The sequence below is a fragment of the Pseudorca crassidens genome, chromosome 3 (assembly GCF_039906515.1).
Source record: "Pseudorca crassidens isolate mPseCra1 chromosome 3, mPseCra1.hap1, whole genome shotgun sequence".
Lineage (NCBI taxonomy): Eukaryota > Metazoa > Chordata > Mammalia > Artiodactyla > Delphinidae > Pseudorca > Pseudorca crassidens.
In genome coordinates this window covers 45,159,398-45,176,038 of record NC_090298.1, presented here as the reverse complement: position 1 = coordinate 45,176,038, position 16,641 = coordinate 45,159,398, and the positions used below count along the sequence as shown (strand labels likewise).

The window sequence follows — 16,641 nt, the reverse complement described above, 5'->3', positions numbered from 1 at the left end:
CCAGTTCTAGTTTGAATAAGGGAGGTGTATGATCTCCCAGACTTATGGCAAAAATGGTGGTGAGTTGAAGCACTATGATTACAGTAGGTGATAAAAATGACCCCTAGATTACTCCTAGGACTAAAACAAATCAGAAAGGTGACACCAATGAAAAAAAGTTAATTGGTCTATTGAGAAAACCATTATGCCTACAGGGGTTGAACTTTATGTGGGAAAGGGAATACAATACATTAGTTACCACCAAATGTTTCTGTCCTTGGATTGATTTTGGAGTAAACAAATACAGGTCCAAATCTCAACTCTACAATTTACAGCTATGTGATCCTCAGAAGTTATCCTCTCTGAGCCAGCACTTCTTCTTGGATGTATAAAATGTGCATAGAAATCTGTGGGTTTCTGTAAGGAGTTCATTAGACAGAATATGAAAAGCCTAAATCTGTGCCTGGTCTGTTAGAGGTGTTCATTACATAGAAGCTATTATTTCTTTTCTTACTCTTTTATTTTAACCTTGCAGCATTAGACATGATACAAAAGGTAAACAGTGTTCAGGTCAATATATTTTTGTAATCTTATTCTAACCTTGAAAAAATACTATTCAATGATTCCATTTAGAACCTGAGCCTATAAATTAAACTTCAGTCATCCCCACCCAGGCATCCAACCACATAGGTCCTGCACACTTATTCCAAAAATGCTGTCCTTATGGGCTCCTACAGCTCCCTGGACCTTGGAAAATGCCCTATTTGTCTCTTCCGTATTCAAACATTCCTCCCAGATCAGTTGCTCTCACCAGAACAAAAGCAGTTTCATTGGGCTTTCTGCCAAATGCCTGAGCAAGCAGGACTTCCCTTCCTAGCGTGAGAGCCAACCACAGGTGAGCAAGCCAAACTCCGCTCAAGGGCCGCGTGATGGTTCTGGATTTTCCACTGCAAATGTCCTACACTTGTCACTGAGGGCATTGCTAGGCTTCATCTCAGCTTACTTACGGGATCAAAATGAAATCTTCAGCTGTCTAAATTATGCTGGGGACAACTTAGTAGAAAATGTAATTACAATGCAGCATTTTAAAGTGACACAGACTTAAAGAAATATTGCACAGTTCAGGCTGGATGCTAGGATCTTTTATGGTAATAAATCAATTCTTGAGGATAAGTTATTTTCTATGTGTAAGTTGCTGTGTTCCATGCCAATGGTTATCCATAAGTGAACTATAACAAACTGCACAGTGGAGTCTGACTATCGGGGTTCAGATCCTGCATCCGCTGAATATCATACATGAAATAGGTAAGAAACTTCTTTCCAAATCTGACTTATCATCTATAAAATCAAGATATTAATAGTACTGACCCCTTAGGATTATCAAAGGCATTTAAATGAAATGATATATAGAGAGAGTATTTGGTAGAGTTACCATGCATCAGGAAACATAGGAATTACTTCATACTTCCTTAATAATGTTATTAATTATTATTGGAATAATAATTTAATAAATAGCATCTTAGTACATGAATTTGTACTACAATGTTCAAAGTGCTGCTGCAAACTTAGCCAAGGTGAGTTAAGACTATAAGGATGTACGGACAGAAAGTGTCACTTAAAACAGGAGTTTCTGAAAGGTACTAGGGTTGTGGCACAACCTCACAGACCAAACTACAAACCACACTGTGTTAGCTGCCTTGGGCTGCTATCACAGCACACTGTACATTGAGTGGGTTAAACAACAGACATTTATTTCTCACGGAGGTCCAAGATCAAGGTGCTGGCAAATGTGGTTTTTGGTGAGGGTCAAGAACTTGGTGACTTACAGAGCGCCACTTTCTCACTGTGTCTTCACATGGCAGAAAGTGAGTGAGCTCTGGTCGCTATTCTTCTTAAGCGAACACTAATTCCGTCTTGAAGCCAGAGCCCTCATGATACATTTAAACCTAATTACTTCCCAAAGGCCCCACCTCCAAATACCATCACATGAGGGTTTAGGGCTTCAACATGAAGGAACTTCGGAGGAACACAAACATTCAGCCCATACTACATCTGCTGAAAAGTACATTTTCCCTGAATTTTTTCTGTAGCAACTGTTGGGCAGCAGCAGAGTGAAATAAACAAGCTAAAGAGTTGTTCATCATTTTCTTAAGCTAAGCATGAGGAGTTTACGCAAATAAAATAAAGGTAGATATGGAGACAAAAAGCAACGCTGAAAAAGGGAGAGGGGAAAAAAACACAGCTAGGAGAGAGACTTTTTGTACATTAAGAAACACAGTAGGGGGCTTCCCTGGTGGCGCAGTGGTTGAGAGTCCACCTGCCGATGCAGGGGACACGGGTTCGTGCCCCGGTCCGGGAAGATCCCACATGCCGCGGAGCTGTTGGGCCCGTGAGCCATGCTGCTGAGCCTGCGTGTCCGGAGCCTGTGCTCCGCAACGGGAGAGGCCACAACAGTGAGAGGCCCCCGTACCGCAAAAAAAATAAAAAAGAGTCCTTTCAGGCAGACACCTCACAGAGTGGGGTGGATAAAATTTGATTTATCCATCGAATGGAGTATCTGAATCCTTTGTTCATTACCTTAGTATCAGATAATTATATTTGGATATTTGTAAAGATACATTTATAACAATTTATAACATTTATAACAATCAAATTAAATACAACGTATCCAAGTCTGACAGATTCCAGAAAGGTTTGCCTTTCCCTTTTCACCAAATCTGATCTGTCTGAAATTCTCTCACATCAGAACTGTTCTACTTAGACAAAGGCTTTAAGCACTGTTAAAGGCACCTTAAGAAATATACTCAAACCCAAGAACCTACTGTATAGCACAGGGAACTCTACTCAATACTCTGTAATGACCTATATGGGAACAGAATCTAAAAAAGAGTGGATATATCTATATGTATAACTAATTCACTTTGCTGTACAGCAGAAACTAACACAACATTGTAAATCAACTACACTCCAATAAAAATTAATTAAAAAAAGAAATATACTCAAACCCAGGTTCTGCCACCTATTGGCTCTGTGACTGGGGACAGTGCACTGAATTGTTTATGCTATGGTGAACTCATCTGCATAATGAGGTTGTGAATACCTACTTCAAAGGGCTGTGAGAATTTCTCAAAATCCATGCATAGAAGACAATTTGCAAACTCTGAAGGGGCACTGGGTTAAGCACAAATGCCTGTGGAATAGCTGATACTTTTAAACTGTTGCCATTCTCTTACGCAGAGGTGATGCTGTACATGGCAGATTCTTCCATCAGAGCAGTTTTCAATTGAATTTGCCAACTTGAGAGGAGAGCAGGAAGCATTAAGAAGCAGGAGGTTAACAAGGGGGAAACAGGGACAGAAGGTCCCATCATGAAAACAAATTTCACTAGTTCAAGGTTGTGAGCTGGTAAAGTATGCTTTGCTCTCACATGTAAACCTGAAACAAACAAGTTGGTGAATAGAGATAATTTCATATACATTCTCTACGTTATGGCTTTGTTTTTTTATTGCAGCTTCTAAGGCAAGTTCTCAGAGGGATAGATTAGATTTGAGGATATTTTCCTCTGGGGCTGGATCCTTGTGATAGGTAGAGAAGAAGAAAGAGTGCAGAGAAAAATTAGACTTGGATGAAGTCGAGAGGGGACAAGATGCCATCGAATTTGGAAGGGCACAGAGCTCCCATTAGGGTAATATTTTCAAAATGAATGGCCACCTATTTTTAACTGACTAAATACATCAGGGGAAATCCATGGGTTGTTTCCATTTTTACTTATCACGAACTCAATCCAGATCTAGTTCAAGCTTTATCTTTTGGAAACCTTAAAAAAAATAATGTGGCCCAGTGTGAATTTTTATGTTATCTTCTCCCAGAACCATAAAACATGACTGATATATTGAAATTCATATGAAGTTTATCAGCCTTGGATTGACTTTGAGTGATTTAATTTTATTATTTTTAATGTATTAATTGAAGTTATTATTTTTAAAAATATACTCACAGAAATAATAATAAGTAGAAGGATCCTGTAGTCTGGGACACAATTATTAAAGTCACTTTGGATCATGATAAAAGTTGTGCGTCTCTCACTACTCCTGGAGTTATTCTTTATTTTCTGTATGTTTTGGAAAATTTAAGCTGCAGAACTAGGTTATTCTTGCATACCATCCTGGACCAGAGAGCATTAGGTCTCCTGCTTACACATTTTCATCAGCTGAGAGGCTTGACTGGAGTAACTGAGATTCAAAAAGCTACGAAATTACATAAAGAATCTGTAGCCCATATGATATATACCACAAAAAGAGGTAAGAGGTGGAACGTGGGGATATAATGGAGATGATGGAATAAAGTCAGGAATTTTAGGCATTTCCAGAAGAATTATCCATGATAGTGGGCAGGCAATATAAAGTACCATTCCCATCCACCAAAGGAAGTTGGTAATACAGAAGTTCCTATACATAGTAGCATTCCACTTAAGATTTCAATGTATTATCACAAGCATTTACTAAGAATCTTTCTGGCACAATCCAGGGCACTTCAAGAGAGTGGAACACAGCTTCCCAAAATAGGCATGTTGCTAGTTGAAAATACGTACCAATGGAAAGTGTTCATGATCAACCACATCATAGATGTATAGGTAGTATAGAGTTAAATTAAAGGACATCATTTTTTTAATTAGCCAAAACTTTCTTTGAACGAACTTGCACTAAGATTTAATGGTAAGAAGAATCTGAGTGTTCTTATTAGGAAGCTGAATACATAGAGGAATTCCCAGCCATAAAATTGCAGCATATATAGGGAATGTTGTTCTTTGGAAGTGCCTGACAGTTATTCCAACCAAAGCAGAGATATTAGGATAGAATGAGCAGTTATCTCTCTTCTGATGTTAAGTATTTAAGACTATGGCAAGGAATTGAACAGAAGAATTTAAGGAGAAGAAAGTTTCTACCACTTGGAACATGGAATATTAAGGAACTTAATATTAGTGATGATCAACATATTCATGGAAGAAATTTTTAAAGCCTGGCAAGATGAGTAGAGTCAGACATTGCATCTCACTGCACAGATACAGAGAACAGAAGAGGCTGGAGCCTGTGGGAGCCCAAGGCAAAGTGACCATGGCCTCTGTACAAAGGTGCCCTACCTCTTCAGTGGTAGGAGTGGTCAAGAAGCTAAGGGAGCAATGCTATATGGAAGAGGGTGGCTTTTGAGGTGACTAATTCAACTTGGTAGGTGGAGAGTTGCCAGGGATGTGTTAATAGAAACAGACTTGGTGCATGGACTTGGAAATGTGTTAGATTGTTACCACTGATTTAATACCTTAAGGTAAAATTACATATTTGGATAGTCTTACAAAAAGGGGGAACTTCATTGCACATGATTATATGTTATATAGCGCACTTGTCTCTTTGATTTTTAAGATTCTCCATGAGACAGCATGACTGCAAGCATATGATGAAAATGTTTTCTGTGGGATGATACAGTTGTTATATTTCTTGGTCAATTTGGAACAAACATACAAGAAATACTCAACAGCAACTACCTCAAGAAAATAGAGGGTGGAGTGAGAGATGAATTTTACTTTTAATCTTTTAATAGAATTGAGTGTTATTTATCATAAGTATAATTTTATTAAAAATTACTTAATTAGGAAACAATTATTTATACGATATCCTTTCAGTTTTGATGCAATATACAAGCACAAGCAATATTCTAAGACAAAATATTTATGTAAATTGCTGTATTTTCCAAATTCTTTGAAATGAACCTTTACTAATTTTATAATCAGAAAAAAAAGTTAATTTTAAGTTATAAAAGAAAGTTCTTTTTCTAAAACCACCTTATTGAGGTATGCTTGATATACAAAAAGCTGCACATATTAAATGTATATAATTTCATGAGTTTAGAAATAAGCATACACCTGTGAAACCATTACCACAATGTATGCCATAAATATATCCATCACCTCCAAAAGTTTTCTCTCATCCTTAAAAGAAAGTTATTGTATCATTTATTCTAATTAGCAGCTATTTAAATTTTTTCCATTGATCATTAAAACATACTCCATCTTTGACTTTATTTTGATGTCATACCAATGGAAAGAGTATTGTGATTTTAGATCAATGGCAGAATATTCTATGAAATAAAAGATGGATTTAAATAACCTATCTTATTATCCTAATAGAGTTGAAAGTTATTGGAAATAGGCCTTTGATTCTGTGTTTTAAGTATTCCACACCCACTCTCTTTTTAGACATTAAATTCTATTCAAGTTATTCTGCATAAACACAGCTAGAATCTATATGCCAGATTTCATTACAGCTTCCAAGATAGCAGTGTGGGCATAGTGTAAATTCAAGGATACCAGAGAAAATTTCTCCACTGGTTATATAAATAAGCATTAAGGGACATTATTTGGTTTCATTCGCTAATAGATTTAGTACCTTTACATACATTTTTCATATAAATAAATGCATGCATAATTTAAATAAAGTTAACCTCATCATACACAAAAAGCCAAACCAGTATTTGATATCATATTAATAATTTGATCCTCCCTGATTTTAACCAAGCCCCTTGCTTTCTTTCCTAACTTTACCCAATCTTGCTGATATGTTCCGCCAAGAAGAAGGAATCATCAGGGTTAAGGACTTTTTCCAAATGTGTTTCTAATGGCTCTGATTGCAAACAGAGAACTGGCTAAAATCTTGAGAATGTTTCCAGGAGCCCAAATTCCTCTTCTAAGGTGTGGTTCAATTCTTCTTTGCTTTGTCACTGCATACCTAGGGAGGATTTAATCCCTTGCTGATGACATAATAACAGCTCCCTGAGCACTATTCTATATACTCTGTTGGGTCAGTAAAATCTCTAAGACTTCACTCCACAGGTCAACATCTGGTTTGTTTGCGGTCATGTCTACACACTGTCCTAAAGTGTAGGACAGCTTACACCCTTCTGAGAAAAACAAAAATTCAAATGTAAACAAAGGTACATCAGTTATACTGTTCTTGGGATCTATGGCCAAGTCCACCTTGCCTTCCCTTTATAAAATGAAATAGGGTCTAGATTAGTCAAGGTCCTCTGAGAAACAGAACCAATAGGAGATAAGTATATATATATATATGTCCTATTGAAGAGCCAGACGCTTGGCTGAGTAACTAATTGCCTTTTTACTTTTCAACTAAAAGGCTGGAGTAAGAGTTATATCCACCTACTTGTTTTGTTTCTGAAAGTTAGAGAGACTTGCAAATCTCAAGAAAGAAAAATACCTTGTCAACTGCCTTGTCGTAAAGCATAGTGCCTAACAGTATGACCTGGGATTTTGGAGCTTCCCGTTATAAAGTTAATTGAATGACTGTCAGTCTTACTCTATAACAGGGCTCTTCATTGCTACTACATCACAACATCGACAAATTAGACTTGGATTCTATAACTGGCATTCTTGCTAGAAAGGTATTTCCGTAACGTGCTATAATGGATGTACAAACTGTTCAAATTTAAGATTAGGAAATACAGCAGAAAGAAGTCTCTTTTAATATGGTTATAGTCTAATTTTTAATATGGAAAAACACAATAACCAGAATTCTTTAATATCTGTGGAATTCCCACAAACAATTGCTCAGTTTAAAGATTCGGGGGAAACAGTGATACAGAACTGCCTTTTTTATTTGAAATAACTCAAGTTGCCAAAGATGTTATCAAAGGACTGCATTTGTTGACAGTTCATTTCTCAGATTATAATACTTGCTGTAGGCATAATTAAAATATATTGAATAAGCTACTTTAAATATAGAAAAAATATTAAATATTGCATTCAACAATGTGCTAGATAAATTTTAAAATATTTATCAGTTAGGCCAATCAACCTCCTTCTCTTAAAAAGACCTGTGACTTACAATTTATTGTATTATGTCAAATGGTATACTTTATAGACAGATCCTGATAAAGTAATAATTCTCACATTAAAATCTGGATTTGCTTGTACAGTGTGAAACTCATTTACTTTTAAAGGTATAATCAGATGTCAGTGATACTATCCAGATCAAAGAGAGGACAATTTAATCTTAGCCTCAAATATATCCTCAAATATATCAAATATATATCAAATATATCCTTAGCCTCAAAATATATCAAATTCTGTCATTACTGTCAAAATTTAGCACAACTGCAGAAAAATTCAGCTTTGTGACTCCCCAGATAAGCACTATATACCTAATACATTACTCTGGCTCTGCAGAACTAAGTGTCAAAGGACATTTGCAGCTATTATTTCACTAATAAGTCAATAGCCTCAAGATGATGACATTTAAAACACAGTTGAATTATCAAGATGGAGACTTATCCAGAACGAATGAGATGAACCAAAATGGTTATGGGCTTTGGAGTCAGAAAGACTATGGTTCTCATGCTGGTATCACCACCTTTTTAGCTGCAAGACCTCAAAGGAGTTAATTACATTTTCTGACCACAGCTTCCCTCTTTAGAAAATGAGGAAGCTAACTCTTACTTTGTAGGATGTTGGGAGAGTTAAGTGAAACAAGGCAGGTAATTCACCTCGCACAGAAGCTGGAATTTAGAAGTTCTCAATAGATGGTGACTCTTCTGTGTGGAAGAGGATGGAGTGGCTGGCGGTAGTGAGCGAGCAGGCAGCTGGCCAGGTGCAGAATTGGGGCTAGCTCTCCCGCCTCCGTGCGGGGCTCTGTCCCCCACAGTGGGTACTCCACTCACAGTGCGGGTCAGAGCTGCAGAGCAGCAACCCTGTGTTAAGGTCAGGCAGCCCTGCAACCTGGCCCGGCACCAAGCATTGGCGATCTCTTGGATCATGCCACACCAGCCTTGGGGCGTTTCCGTACTGACATGTGCTCTCAGCCATCTGTGGTCAGCCAGGGCATGCCTGTGGAATTCCTATTCCTGTAATAGTTGACTAATGGCAAAGCAAGCTCCATTTGTCAAGCTACAGTGAAAAAAAATGCCAGTCATGCTCCAGCTTGTAGGGTAGCCTCAGACTCCGGAGGTGAGCTGCCCCTCGGGGCACACCGGCTTCCATCTCTTCTCCCTTCCAGCCACCTGGCAAATTCTTACCCATCCTCCATAGGTAACACAAATGCTACCTTCTCTCTACAGCCTTCCCTGACCTCTGCGTCAGGGACACTTGTGATAACTCCACCCGTGAGCGCATATGATACTGCAAGCAGCTCTATTATATGGCAATTTTAAGGTAGTCTTCTAATTATCTGCTTACATAACTGTCAGCCTCTGCAATCGTTATTAACTTTTTTTTTTTTTTTACATCAACCTCTTTAAGGATTGTTTTAAATCTTGGCTTTTTCTCACCAGTTAAAGTGTACACACACACACACACAACCCCTAGGAGGATTAACAGGCATCTTAAAAGAGTCATTCATTCTTAGGAATCTGTGGAGCCAGTGTTAGGAACTCCCATTCAAGTTCTTGTGCATCTTTATTTATGTTCTCCTTGTAAATCACAGCGACCAGCACATTGTAGGCACTTGATAAATGAATGAATGAATGAGTGAACAAATAACAGTCTACCTAAGAGAATGGCAAGATTTTTTCCTAAAAATAGATGCAGAGAATCCACAATTATCTCAGAGAAAAACAGATGTTAGAGAGTCTCTGAAGAAGTTTTGATCAACTCTTGCAAGGCTTTCTAGACCCATTGACCTAATCCTGTTTTGATTCTCTTTCTAATGCTGCTGTATGGTAAAGACCATGGGTAGAGAGCAAAATTAGTTACACTCAGATTCTGAAATATAAGCTACAGCAATTTTTCACAGGGGCACAGGTTAAATGAAGGGAGATTACTTCCCCCTTTGGTCCTCTGTTTCTATTACATACCATTCAAAGGCAAATGGAGATTAATGTGTTTTGCCTTTTTGGAAAAATGATGAAACTTCATCTGCTAGTCTCTCCTTACAGATGTGTCCCATCTGTTGCTGTTACATGGGATTATAGCTACAGACTCCCATTGAAGGTGGCAAGAACCCAGGAGAAGCCTACCCAGGGGTTGCAGTAAAAGGTTGGGGCATGAAGGGATATGGAAGGCATTTAGTTCAGCTTCATAATAACATCCAGTAGCTCACTACCTGTGAACAGAGCTCTTTCTGTCTCACACTGACAGGAGAGGCTCTCAAAGGCTGAGCATTGAACCTGGCTTCCAACTGGAGAAGGGGCTTTTCAACCTAGAAAAAAAAATCCCTCTTTTGGCATTTCTATGGCATTGCTTTAAAGCACAGAAATTCTTTCTTCTTCAGTTTTTTTTTGTCACAACACAGCTGTTTGAATAAGCCTCAATTTGTTTAAGAAAAAAATGAGAAGGAAAGAAAGAGATAATACAGATTTTCCTTTGATGGCGAACTTCCCCTCCTCCCAGGGGCCACTGGCAAACTCTTAACCTCTGCTGCTTCTGGAGGAACGCCCGTTCCTGAGAACGCTCCCCAGCCGTCCTGTGAGCAGCTAGAGGTCTCTAGTGGAAACCTGGAGCAAGCACAGCTTCCATCAGGCAGGGCAGGCTGGGAGGGCTCTGACCCAGCACACGGCCAAGGAGAACTGATCACAGCAGCCACTTTCCAAAGGCAACAATACATGGGTTGGCTCGAGTTCCATCAGCCACAGGTCCCCAACTTCAAGGATTCTTGAGAATTTCGAGAGTTGATTGGGATCAGACTTTGAAAAGGGAACAAGAGATGTAGCCAATCCTTGCTTCTTTCTCCTTCTTGCCTGCCTAGAAACTGTGTTTCTAGCTAGCAAGGTTAGAATTCCGAAGAGCCCTGAGTATGTTACAAATGTGAGATGTATTCTGCCATAAATTGGGAGTGGTGTGAGACTATGTAAATTAGCACAAACTTGTCAAGAGCAGGAGGTCTGTAAATATCCAAGCTCCATGACAGCAGCATAAGGATGGGAATCGTTCCTCACACACAAGATGTCCAAGTGTTAGAGTCCCCTTCTCAGGCATCACAGCATTTTCAGATCTTTTCCTTTCTTCTTTTTTCACATAGGGGAGAGCTATACATGATTCTTTGCACAGAGAAGAGATAATCAAGGATAGAGAAAACCATTACTGGGCTTCATTTTTTTATATGTTTGTATGAAGAATTTAATTTCAGTGAGAACGGTGCTCCTAATAAATAGTCAGTGGTAGCTTTTAAACCTAGGCAGGCTGTTTGGAAAGACATTCTGTGCTATTGAACAACTTAGGAAACTTTCTGTTTTGCAGCCCTGGGAATAGAATGTGATTTACTGTAGTACAAAATGTAAGCTGGAAACTTTGGCCACACAGGTTTCTGGTAAAGTCACAGTGAGGAAAGCTGGGGTAATTTGGAAAATGGGTGGTTTGATCTTGCCAGTTTCGACTGTGCTCAGCAAATCCAAAACCTGCTCCAGGCAGCTGCCTCTAACAGTGGACGGCTGTGGGCCTCTGAAAGTATGGACGTGGGTTTTTATCACCTCCATTGGCAAGGTTGAGGTGTGTCATAATGATGCATACAAAGTCAGCATATTTTAAAGCTTAAAATAGGAAATCAAACAATATGCTGAAATAGGTAGAGGGAAACATTAGTGAAATGGGAAGATTTTTATAGTAACAACAACAACAAATACCTCTAAGGATCGTTTCTAAGCCTCAGAAGGTTCAGATTCTTTTAAGCTGTCCCCTTAGCCACCTCTACAATACTGTGGAGCTCTTTACTTCTGCTGCTAAGAAATCTTGCCATTGCTTATTGAATGTCTATATTTCCTGCTGGAATATATACTCTGTTATGTGTGGGAATGGCAGCCCTTTGTCTGGGATTCCTGGTACAGTGTAACACTTATCAAATATTTGCGAATTACATTCATAATTAACAGATGAATGTAACACAATGGTTTGTTTTCAAAAAGGATACCATCCATTACAATACATAGGCCCCAAAGAAATCTGACCAGCTTTCTATATACTAGATTGACATTGTTTTTACACTGGTGGAACCTAAGGCTAGAAACAAAAGGAAAATGGGTTAGAGTCAAACTATTTCATGGGAAGAGAAAGAAACTATAAAGAAAAGCTCCAGGAAATGCCCTCACTCTTTTAACCGTCATATCTCATCTGTTCATCCCAGAGGCCCTCAGAGGGAGATGATTATTATACCCACTTCACAGAAGAGGAAAGGTGAAGGGATTTTGAAGAAGCAAGGGCAGCTTTCATCCAGCCCCTGGAATCCAAATAACGAACATAATCACCAGGCTTCATTTCAGGAGCGGGAGGGGACAGTCTAAATCTGACAACTGTATTCTTAACAGGGAACAGCTGGGGATGGAAGTGTGGAATAAAGTTGTATGGAATAGTGAGGGAATAGAAGGCTTAGTTCCAAGCAAAGAGAAGCATGGAGTGGAATGTGTAAGAGAAGGCGACTGTCCTAAATTTTTGCTTCAGTACAAGATCTCCCTGGCTATACCCCGGAAACCTGTGGGAAACCGCCTCCATATTTAGGAGACTACCTATTGATGGTTCCACCAAATCCCAGTAATCAGCAATTCCAAAACGAATAAAGACCTGTTAAAACGTGAAAAGAATTACAAATATATCCTGGTGCTGTTTGAAGGCAGACTTGCCCTTCTCAGGAAGATGCTTCCACAGATAACTCTGGGTCAGAGCCCATGTGCTGGGAACGAAGCAAAGGCTTTACAGCTCTCAGACCAGAAGACTTGGCCTGGCCAGGACCTACAGGGCCTCACAGGAACTGGCTCCCCTCTGCCTCGTCTCCTCTACTCTTCTCCACATTTGATCTGCTTTAGCCACACCAGCTTCCCCACCGTTCTTAGAGCTTCCTCATACATCACATCTTCATCCAAATACGCACTTGGCTCACCCCTCTCTTCCAAGAGGTCCCTTCCTGGGGAAGCCTATCTAAAATTGCATGCGCTCACACGTCACGCTGCTTCACTCTCCCTGACCGGAACATTTCATAATCTCTCACCTGCTTTACCGCTTTCTCCTTAGCTCTCATCACTACCTAACGTGAGAAGTTTACTAGTTACATTGATACCGTCTCTCTCCCTTACTGGGGCATAAGCTTATCAGGGCAGGCACTTGTTTCGATTTTATTAGGTGTGTACCTCACACGGTGCCCAGCCCATAGCAAGTACTAAGAGATGCTGGCTGAGCAGGTAGATGGAATGCAGAGGGACTTGTCATCTTTCCTTCTCAAAGTCCAGAGAAGCATGCATAGAGGCTGAATTATATCATTGTTGTCCTACAGGTTGCAGTAGTCAGGCAGCAATCTTCCCAGGTTCTGAGCCTGGAGGTTTTAAGACAGAGGCTGACACTTCCAGGACAAATGAGAGGGCGCATGAGAAGTGTGTTCTTTGCAGAAACTTCCTTTGTGCAATTCCTCTCTTCAAAGCAGACTCAGGCTCTCTCAGAGAGCTCAGTTATTCTGTCTGGCTGGATTCTTTCTCACAGATGCCACATGTGGCCAGAGAGAGCCCCACAGCTTCTTTCCAGTCCACACCTGCTTCTCAGGAACGGCCACTGCAAGCCCCAGGGTAAGGAGGGTAGGATACGTTCGTGACATCTCCGGTCCCTCTTGGAGGAGGGAAGATATGCAGTGGGCTGGTGCAGTTAGAAGGATGCCTCTCTTGGCAAGGATGGAGTAAGACCACAGACCAGACTGCCTGCCGAGAATGAGAAAACTCTAAGTGTGTGCTCATGTTCTCAGGGAGGCCTCTTCTTTCAGACAAGTCTCAAAAACATAACGTCACTTTTACCTTTGAAAGCATCCATTTCACCATCTATGTTACCAGCTCACCTCTTTCGAGGGCTTCTGGTGGATAACAGGATCCCAGAGTGACAGAACTTTGATATTAATTATCAGCCATTTTCCTATCAATGGATTTCTTTATAGCAGCTTTCGTTTATTTGGAAAAACAAAAAGAAAAAGCCAAAGGTTTTTCGAGGAAAATTGCTATAGTTAAACAGAGAGACACAGTTATTTATTAGAACACTTTTTCTTAATTCTACTAAATCATACTTAGGCCTAGCCTAGACACTAATTTTTGAAGAAAACAAATGCATGTTTTTCACATTTAAGTCATTCCTTAAATGGTAAGGAACATAAAAGTGATTTTCCTAGCGCCTAGGAATTATTTCCTTTGCAACAAGTGCATGATAAACATTTGCTTAATGCATATATTTTTAAATGCCTAAGTTTACCTCAATACTACAAAGCCTTTCAAAGTTTGAACTTTAGAAAGTTATTCACCCAGCTTCCCGAAATGTGTCCTAATGTCTAGGGGGAGGCGCAAGCCTGGCCCCCCTCAGGCCTCGGTACATACCTGCATGTGGCAACTGGCACACCTTAATGCTCAGTTCCTCTGTGTTCTTCTACACTAGAAGGCAAGCTCCTCAAGTCTCATTTATCAATTCTACCCCTAGCACCTTGCTTGGTGCCTGGCAAACAGTGCATGCTCAGTAAATTCATTCATTCACTCATTCATTCATTCACCACTTAAGGGCCAGGTACAGGTCAGTCACTCTCCAGACACTGAGGATATAGTGATGGATGGACAAGACTGCTGGCCACTCCTAGGGTCTCCCCTCACAGAGCTCATTGCACAGAGACTGGAGTAGGGGAAAGCAATTAAACAATTATTCAAACAATTACCAAAAGGGTGAAGTGAGTTAAGATACACAATTTAGAAGACCAGTGAGGGGAGCGGTATAGTCCAAGGATCTGGCAAGGCTCCCCAGATGAAGTGACATTTGTACTAAGACAGAAAGGATGAATCAGAATTAGCCAGAAACAGCGATGGGGAAGAGTGTTTCAGGCAGAGGAAAAAGCATATGACAAGATCTGGTGTTCGCAAGTTCCTGACACATACTGGGCTTCAAGATTCAGCAATGAGAAATTCAAATCCCCAGAAATTCTCGGGAATTCCCAAATTATATTTTTAAAACAATACTGAGTGACCACAATACCAAGCAGTGAACAGTAAACAGTGAATCATTTTTCAGTGATAGAGTTCCAGCTAGTGGTTTCAAAGGCATTCTGTAACTGCATTCCCACAAAGCGGAACAATCTTTGGAGCGCTACACCAACAGGGCTTAATGAAATTTTCAAAGAATACCTTTAAGACATTAGGTCTGCCTGTTGAGAAACAAAAATAAAGAGCATAAAGAAAGAGAGAGGGACTTGCCAAAGACATCAATACTACAACTGTCACTAGACTTGAGGTTTCAAATGGCTCCTTGGTGTTAAGCCACTGTACACTTCTCTCTTGAAATAACATTGAGGTGCAACAGGGGCTAAGCAGTTCTGCCACTGACATAAAATGTCTAATTGAAGAGCACGAGATGAAAACCACCTTAAGTCTACGTTTTTAAGTCCATTGGTTTGGTGTTTGAAATCATAAAATATTTTGCCAAGTGCTAAAGAAGGACTTCCCAGGAAGCTTCAGATAATGTTCGTGTTTAGGACATTAAAAGGCTGTCTGAATAATTCACCCACTTAGATACTCTCCCAGATAAACAGAAAATGCCCCCACTTTCAAATACTTTTATACAGATTCAGCAAACTCTCTTGGGAAACAATTCTAACAGTTAAGAGCCTTTGCTGTGAAGAAATGTGGTATTTATATTAAGTGATATATATGTCACTAAAATTGCAGTCTAAGCCCATTCCACCTATTTGGGCAGGGAGACTAGGGACAAATAAAAGTCCACATCCTGCCAGTGACAGGTAATGGGTTTGGGCCTCAGGGTTGCCTAGTGTTCACTGAGACCCCTGGTCCCCAGTGGTTTCATTTTAAGAGCTGCAAATGAATGAGCCTGGGTCTTAGCCGATATTAATGCCAGTCTAGCAAAGCCATGAGGAGACACGTTAGGACTGACCACACAGTGCTGGAGAGGAAGGCCTTTCCTGACAGCCACTAGCCTGGAGATTGCAGGTAACTCACCCCAAGTGGGTGTGGAAATGCCAGCAAACCTTTCTTAGAATCATAAGGGAGAGAATAAATAACAGCACTCTGTTCCTTCCCCATATCCCAGAATTTCTTAGGGATGTTAAGAGAAGAGTAGGAAAAAAATTTAAGTAATGAGGCAAAGCATCTAAGGTGATTCGTATGGGTATGTAGGCATGTGTGCACGTGTACATGTGCTTACATAAGTGTGTGTGTGTGTGTGTGTGTGTTCATGTGTATTCACATCTCTGTGTATGCATTTGCATATATCATGTGTTTGAGTAATTACGTATCTACATATGGGTACCCGTGCTTGTGTGTGTATATCTGTATGTATAAGTGGTGGTAAGTGTATTTGAGTGTATACATGTTTGTTTATGTCTGTGCATATGTGTGTTTGTATGTATGTAATCTGTGTATGTGTATGTATGTGTATATGTATGTACGTTTGGCAGGGAAGCCAAAGATTTGGAATCTGAAAAGGCAAACTAAACAGCACTGACAACAGACCGAACTAACTGAAGGGAAGACTGAGTGATGTAGGCCTCCATGTTCCAATCCTCAGGAAGAAAGTTTGCAGAATTCTTGGAAGGATATGTGGAGTTACACCATGCAAAGTCTGTTCCTCTAGAATAAAGAGCTATTGCTTAATCTCCTTGAACTAAGCAATACAGCCTCTGCCTTCCCCACAGTTAATGACATTGCATT

The 16,641-nt window shown here is 39.9% G+C and overlaps 1 long non-coding RNA gene across 3 annotated transcripts in view; it reads right to left on the bottom strand.

Annotated features, from left to right (window-relative positions):
* The window catches only part of LOC137220695 (uncharacterized), a 138,354-nt gene that overhangs the window by 33,498 nt on the left and 88,215 nt on the right, over positions 1-16,641 (bottom strand). The window contains exon 4 of one of the 3 annotated variants that reach the window (XR_010941748.1): positions 13,588-13,650. The exons of the other annotated variants lie outside the window; for them this stretch is intronic. This is a non-coding gene — a long non-coding RNA (uncharacterized lncRNA). Of the gene's footprint in view, positions 1-13,587; positions 13,651-16,641 lie in introns of those variants that run through there. 3 annotated transcript variants of the gene reach the window in all.